Source organism: Petaurus breviceps, unplaced genomic scaffold, assembly GCF_028583685.1.
Source record: "Petaurus breviceps papuanus isolate PSGF00001 unplaced genomic scaffold, PetGlider_PUasm1.0 183, whole genome shotgun sequence".
Lineage (NCBI taxonomy): Eukaryota > Metazoa > Chordata > Mammalia > Diprotodontia > Petauridae > Petaurus > Petaurus breviceps.
In genome coordinates, this window is record NW_027185791.1 from 18,924,780 (window position 1) to 18,941,152 (window position 16,373).

Here is a 16,373-nt window from a genome sequence, read left to right on the forward strand (position 1 = left end):
AGGGTCTTGAGGAGGAGTCTAAGGAGGTTCTTGAGGGGACTAAAGTCAGACTCTAGAAATGGGATTAAGGCTGGGAAATAGCTGAAGGCTGCCTGGAGATGGCAGACAAGGGAGGGCTAGGCTAGTTTAAGGGTAACAGATTTGGGTATAGATATTTTGATAGGATCAAGGGTGGGAAGTAGCTGGACAATGGAGGGCTAGGCCAGTAAGAGTAACAGATTTGAGCCTAGCAATAATGAAAGATTTATGGCCTCAAGCAAATGCCTCACCAAGTGGGAACCTTCAATCAGAGTTTAAGGGGTTTCTCAGAACCTAAACCCCATCAGTTCCATAGCTTACAGGAGACCAGACTAATTTATGATATCCTAGGAGAGATTGGTCAAGCATTTATTAAACACAAACTATTCGGTAACGTATAAAATGTTATGAATGCAAAATGTTAAGCAGAAAGACAATCCCTGACTTCAAGGAGTTTACTTCTAATGAGAGAAGACCATACATAAAAGGAGATGGGGGGGAGGGAGTAAGAGGGAAGAAGAAGAGATTAAGGCACCCAGTGGGGCACTGTAAAACATTAAGGAGAGTCAGAAGGGTAGCCTAGAGAGGAGCATAGACATGACTGGCCTGACCCTCCTTCAAATGGAGAGTATGGGAGGAAGCAGCCGGTCACAGGGAAAGACACAGAGGTGGCCTGGTCCAGTGTGTGGAGTCCAGGGATGGAGTGAGTCTCTAGGATGAGGAAGTTTGGGGGCATCATATGGAAAGTCCAGTGGAATAAGTGAGATGGCCGTGCACATAGCCAGATGATAGTGCCAGAGCTCACCCGCACAGCGAGGACCTGGTACATAACTGTGCACATTCCTTTATGCAGCCGCTAACTGCTTCTTGTTTATGGACTCTTCTGTTTTATTACCATTTGCTTATTCTAATTCTTCACTTTGCGTTGGAATTCTGCTTGGCTTGTAGCTACCTTTGTTCATCTCATTTCATTTACCATTAGCTCTGCATGCCTGGCTTTTGGTCATTTGCTTTTGCTGTTTTACAGTCTTGATATTGTTGTTGTTTTAAGTCTGTTTGCAGTTGTGTATATCTGCTTCGGGTTTAGAGACATGCATGTTCTGCTGTAATATGAACATAATATATTCTGCATATAATTTTTAGGCCCTTGGTCACTGAAGCATCTTGTCAGATGATGTTTGCATTGCATTTTGGACTGCATACACCTCTGATGTTCACTTATTGTTCATGGTAACCTAAGATAAATAGTGTGATGCATGCAGTTGATTTTGCAAAGGACTCTGAAACTCCACACATTGTATGTAATACCCCCTCCCTGGACTGGGGAAAGTGCTGAAGCATCTTGGAATTTGGAGTCCATTACTTTGAAGGTCAGGGAAGCTGGGTGGCACAGTGGGGAGTCCCAGACCTGGAGTCAGGAAAACTCATCTTCCTGAGTTCAAATTTGGCCTCAGACACTAGCTGTGTGACCCTGGGCAAGTCACTTAATCCTATTTACGTCATTTTCTCATTTGTAAAATGAGCTGGAGAAGGAAATGGCAAACCACTCCATATCTTTGCCAAGAAAACCCCAAATGGCATCATGAAGGGTTAGGTGTGACAAAAATGACCGAACAGCAACAATAATTTGAAGGTCAGTCTCTTCTGAGCCTAGAGAAAAGATGGGAGTGATTAGTGCGTGATTTAAACTGTCCAATGAGGTTAAGAAGAAATTCAAAGAGCTTGAGAGAAGGGAAAGAATCTTGGGAGTGACTGCAGTGATGAGGGTGGGGAAGGTACAAGCATTAATTAACTCCCTACTATTGTGGGGAGAAACTGTGCTAAATGCTTTACAAATATCTCATTGGATCATCATCTGATGGCAGCTCAAGTGTGTTTGCATTCCTGGCTTATGTGGAGGATGGAGGGAAGTCAATAGTGGTTATCAGAGTGGTATAGAGACTGTGACAATATGTCTGTGACTGAAATGCCAATCAAATTACAGTTATCTTGCAGGGAACGTGGTTAGATTTAGTTGTGTATATCAAACTTATTCTCTGGTTATATTGATGTTATCTTACCCTCATTCTCTCTTCATAAACCCTTTGTGTATTCAAATATGGCCCCAGACTCTTCTAAGTTCTGTGACCCTGGGCAAGTCACTTAACTTATTTGCCTCATTTGTAAAATGAGTTGGAGAAGGAAATGGAAAATCACTCCAGCATCTTTGCCAAGAAAACCCCCAAATATAGTCATAAAGACTAGAACAACAATAATTCAAAGACATACAGAGTGTGCAGTAGGGGATGATCCTGAGGGGGTTTCTTCATCTCATAGGCTATGTTTGTTCTCAAAGTGCCATATAGTTGAGAGAGTGCTAGACTTCAGTCACAAAGACCTGAGTTAAAATGCTTACTTTCCCTATGAAAGCCATTTAGCCTCTCATTCTTGGACTCCTCATCTGTGAAATGGGAAATAGTAATATCTCCTGCCTCAAAGGGCTGCTGTGCATATTAAATGAGTCCTATGTTAAGCACTTTGCAAACCTTAAAGCAGTATTTAAAGTTTGGATTTTATCATCACCATCATTTCTTCCTATAGGCTGTTCCGGTGGGACAAGAAGGCTCTGATATTGATTTATGTTATTAATCATTTCCTAACCCTTCCCCAAAAATAGAACCTTTGAGACCAGGGACTTACCCTCTGCCCCATCTGTCTAAGAGCTTGGCTTCCCTCCCACCCCAGGAAGAAGCCTAAATTTTCATTATCATTGTACTGATGATGTAGCTCAGGTCCCTGGGGTAAAACCATGCTTTCCTTGGAAGCTGGAAAGGGTTGAGGTGGCGTGAAAATCTTGGTCCAGCCCAATAGTTGGAGAAATCTTAGCATCACCCCTTTCTTGTTAGTGTGTGAGATGAAAGAGTTCAGAGTCTGAGATCAGAAAAGGTCTTTACTCTTTCTCATGAGAAAGGCGTCTGCCAGGGAGAGAGCACCATGTGGAAGCAAGCCCATGGTTATATACCTTCTAATGCAGAAGCCCCAACCTCCAACTGGCCTTCACTCTCATTGGTGGGGAGGCCAGGTCACAATCTAAGCGCGGGAGACAAAGGACACGGAAACATGTGGGTGTCCAATGCAAAGGCCCAGAAAGCAGCTTTGTCCTTGTTTGCCTATCTTGTGCTGAGGTCGCACTGTCTCCATTGCTCTAAGTCCCAGATTCCTGTAAGGTCAGGTGGCTTCTAAACTTAGGCCTGGTGGACGCTGAAGCCACTGTAGATTTGATTTTTCAGAATGGGGAAACTTCACTGCAGATTATCCCTTATATTAGGAAAATATATGTGTCTGCACTCATCACATATGCACATGTATGTGCGTATATATGAATGTTTATGTGTGTTCCATGTACAGCCACACGTGTGCATATGTCTATATTTCATCAAGCCAGAAATGTTCTCCTGCTCACAAACTCAGCTGTCTTACCTGCTCCTTGTTACTTAAATATCTATAATTAGTTTCATTCAATCATACAGTAGGCAATTTGACATTTCTAGGAAAGGACTCTGCTTGCACTGAGGCAGAGAATACCCACATTCCTAGAGATGGCAGATGCACTGAAGTATAAAGGGGGCTTTGCCCCAGCTTAGAGGGAAAAAGGAAAATATTCCTGAGAAGTAACATATGAAGCCTCGTCAGTCATTTACATCTCAGTGGGAATTCATTAGATCTTTCCTCTGAAAAAGGAGAGCTGGAAAGAGACGGCCTGAGGGCCTTAGACTGAAGGGAAAGGGCTTAGAAAGCTGAGGCTGAGGTTTAATTTTGTTTAACTCACACATTTTGACCAGGTTTGGCCCTGCTTCAGTCTCACAGAGATTCTGAGTTCTGGTTTCCTTAGACGTAGTTACCTGGGTAGGCTGGTTACCTTAAATGGCTAATGGGGTCATTTGAAACAAGTTTCTTAGTAAGTACTCAGTGGGTTGGGGATTTTTGCCTTCTTTCTCCTCTACCGGCTCCATGTGTCTCCCCTGTTCCCTACTGAAGGTAGTAAGGAGCCATCTCACTAATGAGTACAATGGGCGTCACTCACCCAGGCAGTCTATCTATTATGAAACTATAAAGATCTAAGAGACCTATTAATCATTTTAAGCCCAGCTCACTGTATCAGCAGTGAGCAGTGATGCCCCTACACACACACACATACACACACACACACACTCTTATACACTCACACACACACACACACACACTCTTACACACTCACCTACATACACACACACACACAGAAACTGGGCCTAGTTTTCCCTGCATCTTTACACTTCTGATATGAAATCTCTCAGGATGTGGATGTTCTTGTATGCTATGAAATCCAAGCTTTAAACCGCCTGTTTTTTAGGACTCTTCTGCTCCAGGGTGGTGGGATTTTTTCTTTCTGAAGCGTAGCTGTCCTTGAATCCCCAAGGTCTGTAAGCAATCTGAAGATGCTCATGCTCCCGGAGTAAGAGCTGTGAATAACCAAGCAAAGGGAGCAGGCTGTTACTTTGGAATTAGGGCATTTATCGAGAGGACAACATTGGAAGGTTTTCCTTTTTTTAACCTTCTTCCTAAATCAAAATATCTTCTGTTGTAATAATTAAGTGAGGGCCCTTCATCTGCCATTAGCCACAAAAGAGGCTGCCAGATTGAAGCATTTTTCACTCAGAATTAGGAAAGGGGTCCCCAGAGAGGGTGGGGACCAAGCTTCCCAGGAGGTGCAGGCTGCCTCTCTCTGCTCTTCTCCAAGCCTTTTTATTCAGCCAACATCTCATTAATATGTACATTAAGGGCAGCTTGGGGGGGCAGGGAGAACGTTCCCTTATTAGAGAGCCCCTGTTATTCTTTCCAGGAAGTCAGTCAGTCCCAGCAATTTCCTTGATTGCATATAAATCAGTGGCCTCTCGTTTTTCTTAGCTAGCTCACTCTCCTGCTGTCTCCCTTTCAGAGCTTCTCCTTTGAAATGCCTGCCTTTTAATAGCTCATACTTTTCCCCTTGATTTCCCAACTACTCAGTGAATTACATTCTATTGTTAGCTCCATTTTATAGGTCCACAAACTGAGGCTTAGGGGACTGACGTGGTTTGCCCTGGGTCACACAGCTAGGAGTATTGTCGGGTTGGATTCAAACTCAAGTTTTCTAACTCCTGCTCCAATATAACAGCCATTCTGCTGTGCTGGCCCCCTGAATATCTGCCTGTCTGCCCAAAGCTGAAGGTCTAGGATGACAGCCTGGATTTATCTTACCTTAAGGCAAGGGTTCTTAAGCTGAGGTCCACGAATGCACTATTTAATGTTTTTTTAATGACGACTATTTCTCTATAATTGGTTTCACTTGTAATCCTATGTATTTTACTTTAGAATATTGTTCCAAGAAACAGTCCCTAGGTTTTAGCATAGTGCCAAACGAGGTTAAGAACCTTTATTGCAAGGGCATCTATGAGAAGACTGCTCAGGAGCTGGGCGCATAACCAGCCTTTCTCTCAGCTATGGCAGCTAGAGATTTGCATGTTCCTGACTGACTTAGACTAAAACCTCAAAAGCATAAAGCTCATTACAGCACGGCTGGTTAATTCCCTGGTGGGCATTTCATCACTGATTTCAGGCACATACCGCTGCCTAATAGATTATGCTTTGATTGTGGAGGGAGTAGATCAAGTAGCATTGATTCCCAGCCAAGAAATTCACAATCATTGCTGGGCTCCAGTGTCCTGGCAGGTTGTCTGCCCGAGATGCTTTCACTCTCTGTTGCTGTTCAGTATTTTTCAGTTGTGTCTGAATTTTTGTAACACTATTTGGGCTTTTTTGTTGTTTATTGGGTTTTTATTGTTGTTTTTGCTATTTGTTTTTTGGTGTGTGTGTGTGTGGGGGGGGTTTTGTACTGATACTGGTGTGGCTTGTCATTTCCTTCTCCAGCTCATTTTACAGATGAGGAAACTGAGATAAACATGATCAAGTGACTTGCCCAAGGTCACACAGTTAGTAAGTATCTGAGGCCAGATTCGAATTCTGGAAATTGAGTGTTCCAGATTCCTAGTCCAGAGCTTTATCCAATGCACAACCTGGATGTCTCCTGCAATCTTATGTATTTTAATTTATGCATTTTTAAACACTCTAAGAAGAGTTCCATAAGCTTTATCAGACTACAAAATGGAATCCAAAACACATAAAAAGGTTAAGAACCCTTTATTAATTGCTAAATAGGATAGCCTTTTCTTAATCATCATCCTGCTTGATCTGAAACCCTTAGTTATTCCTGCTTCCTACTTCTGGATACTCACCAGCTTATCAATGTCTTTTCTAAAATGTGGTGTCCAGAACCAAACATTTGCCAAGGCAAACCCTCAAGACAACTTCAAATCTCTTCCCGACCTGGTGGTATGGGGGAGACTGCATTAGCTGAAATTGTCTCCAAGACTGCCCTAAGCCTATGCTTTTATGATTAATTTAGAATCAAGTCTTCTTTCAAAATTTTGGGCCTACTGTGTGGCAGCGCATAGAGTGCCTTGAAAGGAAGCTGAAAGATGGGGGGAAATGACTTCAGGAGTAAAAGAAGGAATGGAAGAAAATTTCCATACCAGTGGAGAACAAAGAATGCAGTCCTGGAAAGCAATACCTCCTAGCAAAGTAACAAACAGGACCACAAAAGCATGGCAAGTTCTAGAATAAAATTACCTTCTTAAAACAGAATAGCTGCTCTAAATTGAAAAATGAAGGCAAGAAATTGAAACCACAGTATTTCAGAGCTCTAAGGGATTTTGAAATCATAGGACATAGATTTAGAGGTGGAAGGAACTTTCTATACCATGGCTTCCAACTCCCTCATTTTACAGAAGGGAGGAAAGAAGGGGGGAGGGAGGGAGAAAGGGAGGGAGGGAAAGGGAAAGAGAGAGACAGAGAGAGAGAGACAGAGACAGAGAGACAGAGAGAGAGACAGAGACAGAGAGACAGAGAGAGACAGAAAGACAGAGATGGAGAGAGAGACAGAGACAGAGAGAGACACAGAGAGAGAGAGAGAGAGAGAGAGAGAGAGAGAGAGAGAGAGAGAGAGAGAGAGAGAGAGAGAGAGAGAGAACAAGAACTAAAGAAAAAATTTCTGAAGAGACTGGCATGAACTAAACAGCTGGGAAGCAGAGTTCTCTCGACAGAATTCCATTCTTTTAAACTGCGGCCACTTTACAGCAGCATCTGATACATAAGTGAGTGCTATTAATTGCTTCACACAACACATGCAAGTTTCTTGTTTTACAATCTGATACAATCAATAACAGCTTCTGCTGACATAATACTATTGATAAAGGAAGAAGCTGCTTCCTAAGCAACAGACGGGAGTCGATGGAAGCAAATCAGGTGAGCCCCTGGAGCTCTAAGGCTAGGACTAGAGGCCTCATCTTGGGGCTCTGACCTAGCAGCTCATTTTTCACTCTCAGTATGTCTGGTTCCTCATTCCTGCCAAGTTAAAATAACAATATTATCTTAATTCTCACAAAATGAATGGAATTGTTGAAAAATAAGTTGCCAAAAGAAATGTGATTAAAAAGTGCGATGCAGAACTGTTTAACAATTAACAGAAGTGTTTAACCATTGAAGTATCTGTTGTTGGAGCCTTTATTCATTAATTTTTAAACAGATCTCAACCACAGACTTGGGCTCTGCCACACTTAAATGAGGCTCAAAATCTCACGTTATATATTAAGAGTACAAGGCTAATGTGCCGGTGATTCCAGATCTAGGTTTGATGCTCTCAAGGGAGGTAGAGATGTTTGTTTGTTTCCATATCCATACTGATTCTGGTCAGTTTGTGAATGATTAGATTTTGTGAAACTCATTAGACAAGGGAAGGAGAGATTGAGTTGTATATTCCATTAGACCTAAAGATCACTGATTTTAATCAGAGATATTACTAGAAGTTTAAATAAGAATTAAAATACCTTACTTGGCGCTTTGCAGTTTTACAAAGTTCTCCTGCATGTTAACATGATATAAATTTTATTACTGGCTTTTCAACAGATGAGGAAACTAACAGTCAGAGGAAGCTGGGTCAGAAAGGGAAGTGCCTCACCATGATCACTTAGTCATTAAGTACAGGAATCGGGACTCACACCTAGGACTCTCAATTAATAGCTAGCATTTCCCCATCCCTCTTAATTCTAATGCCTTCCCATTTATCTTGTACATATCTTGCTTGAATGTGGTTATTTGCATGTTGTCTCCCTGATCAAGTTTCGAGCTCTTCAACACCACGGACTGTCTTTCACATTTTTTGGATCTCCAGCATTTCACATGGTGCTTGACAAATGGTAGACACTCAATAAATATGTACTGACTAACTGGCACTGCTTTAAAATTAAGAGAACATTTTACATGTTATTTCATTTAATCCTCCCTGCAACTTTTAATATAGGTGCTTTTATCGTCTTTATTTTGCATAAGAGGAATCTGAGACTGAGAAAAGTCACTTGACTTGCCCAAGGTCTTACAGGTACCAAGTGCATGAGGCCAGAGTTAACCTCAAGTCTTTCAAACACGAGGGTGCTGCTCTATACACTATGCTACCTAATGGCCTGATTCCAGGTCTAGTGATCTTTCTGCTACAAATAGCAGTAAAACTTCAATACTTCCATGAATCTGGGATCTCAGCAATGTCAGTGCTCCCTGATCTAGTGACTGTAATCTATCCATACTTTCTCATTCTGTACAATTTGTGTGCATGGTTTCCCACAAATCTTCCAAAGATCATGCTGGTTGCTTTCTTCTAGGTCTTTTAATTTTCTGTGGGCAGCACTCAGGCCATATCTATCCTTCACACTCACTATTTAACCAACCTATTTCCTTTTCTAATCATGTTTCTTTGAGGATACCCTTTATAACTCATCATCACTGGATAATTATGCCCATTCCATATTTCTCCATTGCCCTTCAGCAGACCAATGGTTCTGATTCTTCAGAATGCTTGAAGTTCCATTGTTATTTGAAATTATATACCATCATAAGAAAATAATGGGATTTTAAAAGTGAGTTTTTATTGCAGGCAGAAGTTTTGGGCTGTTTTTTTTTTTTTTTATTTTGGGCAGTAACAGTGCCTGTATATTTTCCTATTTATTTTTAAGTATTTCATCTCAAACACATGAAAATCAGTCACAAGGCAATTTCAAAATCGTGTTACTTCCAGCAGAGATTACTTATATGTATGCTTGATATGGTCCATTCACTCTTGCTAATTTCATATTCTTAAATGCCATTTCCTCTTCTTTTTTAAAGCAGCATAAGGTGGGGGGAGGAAGAAGGGGATCAATTGACCAAATCACTCCACCCCGCTTAAAGTGTCAAGATTCTATACCTTGATACTTTAACCAGGTGAGAGCATTTATTTGTTGAATCAGTCAACAATAGTCTTAAACTAAGTATAGGGAAAGTCCTTGATTAACTTAGATCCCTTAAAAAAGCATTGGATGAACTACAGTGAGGTTGTTCAACCAGGATATTCACATTGGTCAAGGAAACAATCCCATCCAGTAGATTGTCTATGATTTTATAGCAGACTAGTATTGAACCCAGAGATTTGAGTATTTGGCAGCAGAGGAAAGAGACTTATTCAAGCCCCCACCCGCTCCCTCCACAGAAGGAATTACTTGTGGAGTGAGGAAAAAACACATACACCCCCTCTCAGTCATCACCAGTCTTGACCTCAGTCTCAGTCTCCTTTCCTCCTAGATGCTTGGTGAAAAGATGTCCTTATAAACATCAAAGGGTCCAGAAGATTTTGTAAACAGCATATTGTAGGATTATGATTTCTAATCCATTCTGCTATCCGTCTCCATTTTATAGGAGAGTTCATTCCATTCACATTTACAGTTATGATTGTTGGGTCCAGAAGATTTTGGACTCCTCATTTTCCCATCAATATCCTAGTCCCATCCCCTGAGCAACCAAAAGCAGTGTCTAAATAGGATCCCTGAATAGACTGGTCAAGAAAGGAAAAACTCTACAAAGAGTCCAATAGAAACAAACAAACAAACAAAAACCACTACCTAAGGAAAATGTCTTGAAAACACTCGCAAAAGTGTTTTCAAAATCTATCAATTACACCCCCACCTATGTACCCATGCACCTTTTGTCACACATGCCCTTAAATCTACTTTGCCCCAGACTCTGTATGAACTGGGGGGAGAGTGTGATATAGGCTTGGCTGCGTATTTTGTATAAAAAATACTAGTGTAGCAAATAGCCCTTTCTAAAAGCTAATTAAGTCTAGCTAGCTAATATCTCTAATAATTGAGTAAGGAAATACTTGTGTCAAGGCTGATAAGCATTAAAAATGAGACCTCCAACTTGTCAAAGTTAACCTAATATCCTAAGGGAATATAGCAGCTGCCTTTGGGACCCAATCTGCCTGTGTTGGGGCGGGGGGGGAGTGGGAAAGTGGCTCCAGTGCACGTGCTATGGCAGAATCACAGAACTTCAGAGACTAGAGGGACTTCAGAAGTCACATATTCCAACTCATTCCTGAACCCTCTCTTTAACATCTTCAGTACATGATCATCCATGCCTCATTCTATGGTGAAGAAAACTACCTCCCACTACAATCCATACCTCTTATACATAACTATAATTTTTAGGAAGTTTTTCCTAGAAATTGACCCGAGATCTACCTCTCCATACCTTTCTAGTTCTGTCTTTTTGCATTCAAGAAGAATAAACCTACTTCCTCTGCAATACTTAAAGATAGCTGTCCCTTTGAGTCTTCTTTTCTCCAAGGTCTTTTAACTCAGGGTTTCTTTTTTTTTTAAAGCAATGGGGGTTAAGCAACTTGCTCAAGGTTACACAGCCAGTTATTTCTGGGTGTGGTGATAAGTATCTGAGCCCAGATTTGATCCCCAGGTCATCCCGACACTGGAGCCGGTACTCTTACTCGCTGTGCTTCCTGGCCGCCCCTTAACTCAGGGTTTCTAAGACTTTTTCTTTGAATAGACTCTCTTTTAGACTTTTAATGGACTCCCTTCTGAGAATATTTTTAAATGCACAAAATAAAATGCACAGGATTAAAAAGGAAATCATTTATACTGAAATAAAGATATAGTTATTCCTTCCCCATCACAACTTTCCCCATCACAGTTTTGATACATCACACGTTGGCATAAGAAATTAAATGGCAATTTTGGGAAAGTTTTACAGAAGCCATAGATGACATGCAAAGGCCATCAGATGACATAGAAAAAGTTTAGAAACTCAGAAATGCATAATATATATATAGTTGTATAATATTAATAGATTTTATTTTTAAATACATTTTTTTCTTTAGTATGAAGGAATGGCAAATAAATTTTTACATGGATTTTCCAGCTCACAGGGGCACCCTGCCCCTAACCCCTGCAATGTGAAGCTATAACTGTAATTTTTTCTCATTCAAGTTCATGAAATCTATCCATGGAACCCAAGTTAAGATCCCGTGTTTTAAACATTCTTCATATGATATTATCTGAAGACTTTTCACCATTCTGGTCAACCTCTTCTCAACATTCTTTGGTTTATCAATGTCCACCCTAAAATGTGACACCTTGAATCCAACTCAAAACTAAAGATGTATGCTAACCAGAGAAGAGTAGAGTAAAAGTATTTCTGTCCTAGTCCTGAACACTATACCCGTCTTGATAATGGTTTTTTTTTTCTTTCCATATCACACTGTTGATTCATAGTGGGCTTGTTCCTGAGATCTTTTCTATAGGAACCACTATTTAGATTACCCTTAGACCTTACCCTTGTCACAATTTAAAAGTGTTACTTTTTTTAACCTGTGTAAGACTCTACATTTAGCACTATTAAATTTCACCTTACTACTTTCAGTCCAACATTTTCATCTGTTGAGGAATTATTGGATCCAGATTCTGTTGTCCAATATGTTAGCTGACCTTCCTGGTTTTCTGACATGGGCAAAATGGAGAAGCATACCATTTATATACTCATTCAGACAGACCCACCTCAAACTTTACTACAAAGCAGGAATCTTCAAAAATTATTTGGTATTGGTTAGAAAAAATGTTGATTAGTGGAACAGATTGTGTATAAAACATTCAGAAACTAAAGAATAGTTTTAAAATATTGGAGTTTACATAGCACTTTAAGGTTTATAAAATCCTTTACACATGTTAATACATATGATCCTTACAATAACCCTGTGAGGTAGGTATTAGTATTATCCTCATTTTACAGATGAAAAAAACTCCATCTATGAAAATAAGTTCCAAATCAATCCATGGTTGAGATTGAAAAAGCCACATCATAAACAAATTATAGTATGATGGCAGAAGATACTGATTATAATGATAAATAAGGGAAATGTTCTTGAACAAATGAAAACAGATTGATAAAAAATTTATTAAGCACTTACTTTGCTAAGCAGTGGAGTTGAAGATAGAAAAGTCAGTCCTTCCTCTCAAACAACTCACATTCTAATTGAGAAATTGACCAAGCAAGGGAAAAAGAAGATAATAGGAGATGAAATGGATAAAATGTTGATTTTGACTGTGGAAAAACATGCAATTTTTAAACACTTTTATTTAAAGTTTTGGTTTCCAAATTCTAACTTTTGCTCCCTGAGATGGTAAGCAGATATAGGCTATACATGTGCAATTGTGCAAAACATTTCTATAGTAGTTATTTTGTATGAGAAGACTTGAATAAAAGGAAAAAGGAAAAAATATCATGCTTCAATCCATATTCAATCAGCACCAGTTCTTTCTCTGGAGGTGGATAGTATGCTTCATTAATCCTTTGGGATTGTCTTGGATCATTGTATCGCAAAGAATAGCTGTCATTCACAATTCTTTATCAAACAACATTGCTGTTACTATATACAATGTTCTCCTGGTCCTGTTCATTGCACTATGCATCAGTTCATAAAAGTCTTCCCAGTTTTTCTGAAGTCATCCTGCTTGTCATTTTTTATAGCACAATAATATTCCATTATTATCATATTCCATAGCTTGCTCAGCCATTTCCCAATTGATGGGTGTCCTTTTGATTTCCAAATCTTAACCACCACAAAAAGAGCTACTGTAAATACTTCGTGTACAAATAGGTTCTCTTTTTTTTTCCAATATCTTTGGGATATATACCTAGTTAGCAGTGGTATTACTGGATCAAAGGGCAGGCACAGGGGGTGGAGCCAAGATGGTGGTACAGAAGCAGGAAAACTCATGAGCTCCCCCTATAACCACTTCAAATACCTATAAAATATGACTCTAAACAAATTTTATAGCTGCAGGACCAACAAAGTGATAGAGAGAAACAAATCTCCCACTGAAGGTAGCTTAGCAGGCAAACAGAAAATGTTCATTGCAGTGTGCTGGGAGCTGAGCACAGCCCCGTTGAGCCTGCAGTTTTAGCCCCAGGGCAGCCCCAACCACCGGACCTTGGGAAAGTGTATAACGAGCAGTTGTGTTGGCTTCCAGAAATATCAACCCATAAATGCCAAAGACAAAGTAAAAGGTCAGTGTAGAACTCTGTTGGAACTGGGGGACCTAGGAGTGTGGTCTGTCCACTGCTCCCTGGAGTGAGAAGCAGAGGTGATGCGGCAGCCATGCAGCTGCCTCCAAGTAGATGCTTCAGAGTTCCTGCTTTGCAGATCATGGTGGAGGGGGGGGGGGAGAAACCATTCAGAGTGCAATTGTTCTTGCCTTAACCTGCCTGGATGTGGATTGTGGTCTTGGGTGGTGGTCCTGAGGTGTGACCAGTGAGCCACCATGTGGGAGCTGAAGAGACAGTGCCCTCCTAATAGCTCCAGCAGCTGCAAAAACCCCAGCAATCTGGGACAAAGTTCTCCTCTCTGCAAGCAGAGTTCTACTGTGGCAAAGAGCTCAAAAGTCACGTAATTGTCTGCCAATATGAGCAAACAACAGAAGCACAAACAGACGATAGAATCCTCTTTGGGGGACAAAAAGGATCAAGGTGTAGAGCTGGAGGAAGACATTGAAATCAGAACTTCTGCACCAAAAGCTTCCAAGAAAAATATGAACTGGTTACAAGCCATGGAGGAGCTCAAGAAGGATTTTGAAATCAAGTAAGAGAAATGGAGAAAAAATTGGGAAGAGAAGTAAGAATGATGCAAGAAAATCATGAAAAGAGAGTCAACAATGTGACTAAAGAAATTAACACCTTAAAAAATAGATGAACTCAAATGGCAAAAGAGACCCGAAAAGCCAATAAGGAGAAGAATTCCTTAAAAAGCTGAATTTACCAGATGGAAAAAGAATCTCAAAAGCTCACTGAAGAGAATCATTCCTTCAGAATTAGATTTGAGCAAATGGAAGCTAATGACTTCATGAGAAATGAAGGTACCATTAAACAGATCCAAACACATGAAAAAATAGAAGACAATGTGAAATATCTCATTGAAAAAAACACTGACCTGGAAAACAGATCCAAGAGAGATAATTTAAAAATTATTGGACTACTGAAAGCCATGATCAAAAAAGAACCTAGAAATCATGCTTCAAGAAATTCTCAAGGAAAATTGCCCGGATATTTTAGAACCAGAGGGCAAAGTAGAAATTGAAAGAATTCACTGATCACCTCTTGAAAAAAGATCCCAAAAAGAAAACTCCTAGGAATATTAAAGCCAGGTTCCAGAGTTCCCAGATCAAGGAGAAAATATTACAAGCAGCCAAGAAGAATCAATTTGAATACTGTGGAAATGCGATCAGGATAACAGAGGATCTAGCAGCCTCTACATTAAGAGATCAAAGGGCTTGGAATATGATATTCCAGAAATCAAAGGAGCTAGGATTAAAACCAAGAATCACCTACCTAGCAAAACTGAGTATAATGTTTCAGGGGAAAATATGGCCATTCAATGAAGTGGAGAGCTTTCAAGCATTCTTGATGCAAAAACCAGAATTGAATAGAAAATTTGACATTCAAATACAAGAAGCAAGAGAAGAATAAGAAGGTAAACAGGGAAAAGAAATCATAAGGAATTTATCAAATTTGAACTATTTACATACCTACATGTAAAATGACAGTTGTAACTTATGAAACTTTTCTCAGTAGGAAGACAGTTGAAGGGAATATAAAGTTGTGTGTGTGTGTGTGTATATATATATATATATATATATATATATATACACACATATATATATACACACACACACATATATATACACATACATATATATGTATACATACATATATGTCTTTGTAGGTGGGTATATGTACATATAAATACATATGTGAGTGTGTGTATATATGTGTACAGTTATACATAGACAGAGAGCACAGGATCATTTGCATAGGAAGGGATGATATTTAAAAGGTGAAATTGAGAGGTGAGAAAGGAATATAATAAGAGGAGATGGGGAGAGACAGAATGGCATAAATTATCTCATATAAAAGAGACAAGGGATAATTGTTACAATGGAGGGGAAGAACAGGAAGGCAAAAGGGAATAGATCAACCTTATTGTCATTGAATTTGGCTTGGGGAGGGAATAACATACACACTAAATTGGGTATCTTGCCCTACAGGAAAGTAGTGGGGGAGGGGATGAGAGGGTGGATGATGGAGGGGAGGACAGGTTGGGGGAGAGGGTAGCTAGAAGCACACACTTTTGAAAAGAGACAGGGTCAAAGTAGAGAACAGAACAAGTGGTGGTCGAGATAGGATGGAGGGAAATATTGTCGGTCTTTCACCATATATCCACTATGGAAATGTTTTGGGTAACTACACATACATGACCTATATTGAATTGCTTATCTTCCCAGTAAGGGGGGTAAAGAAGGAGGAAGCAAAAGAATCTGGAATTCAAAGTTTTAAAATAAAATGTTTAAATTATTATTATTATTTACATGCAACTGGGAAATAAGGTATACAGGCACTGGATTATGGAGATCCATCTTGCCCTACCAGAAAGTCGGAAGGAGGATGGGGGAGGATATAGGAGAGAGAAGATTGGGGGAGGGTGTATACAGTGCAATTGTTGTTTTGGGGTGGTAGATGGGGAAAGATGGGGAGAAAATTTGTAACTCAAAATCTTGTGGAAATGAACAATGTAAACTAAAAATAAACATAAAATTTAATTTTTAAAAAGGGTATGCATAGTTTTATTGCCCTTAGGGCATATTTCCAAATTGCTCTCCAGAACTGTTGGATCACTTCACAACTCCAGTTTTCCAACATCCAACATTTTCCTTTTTTGTCACACTAGTCGATCTGATAGGTGTGAGGTAGTACCTCAGAACATAGCAGCAATTTTTCGTTGTAACAATGAACTGGAAACAAAATGGTGTGCCCAAGATTTGGGGAATGGCTAAACAAATTTTGAAATGTGAACATAATAGAATATTACTACCATG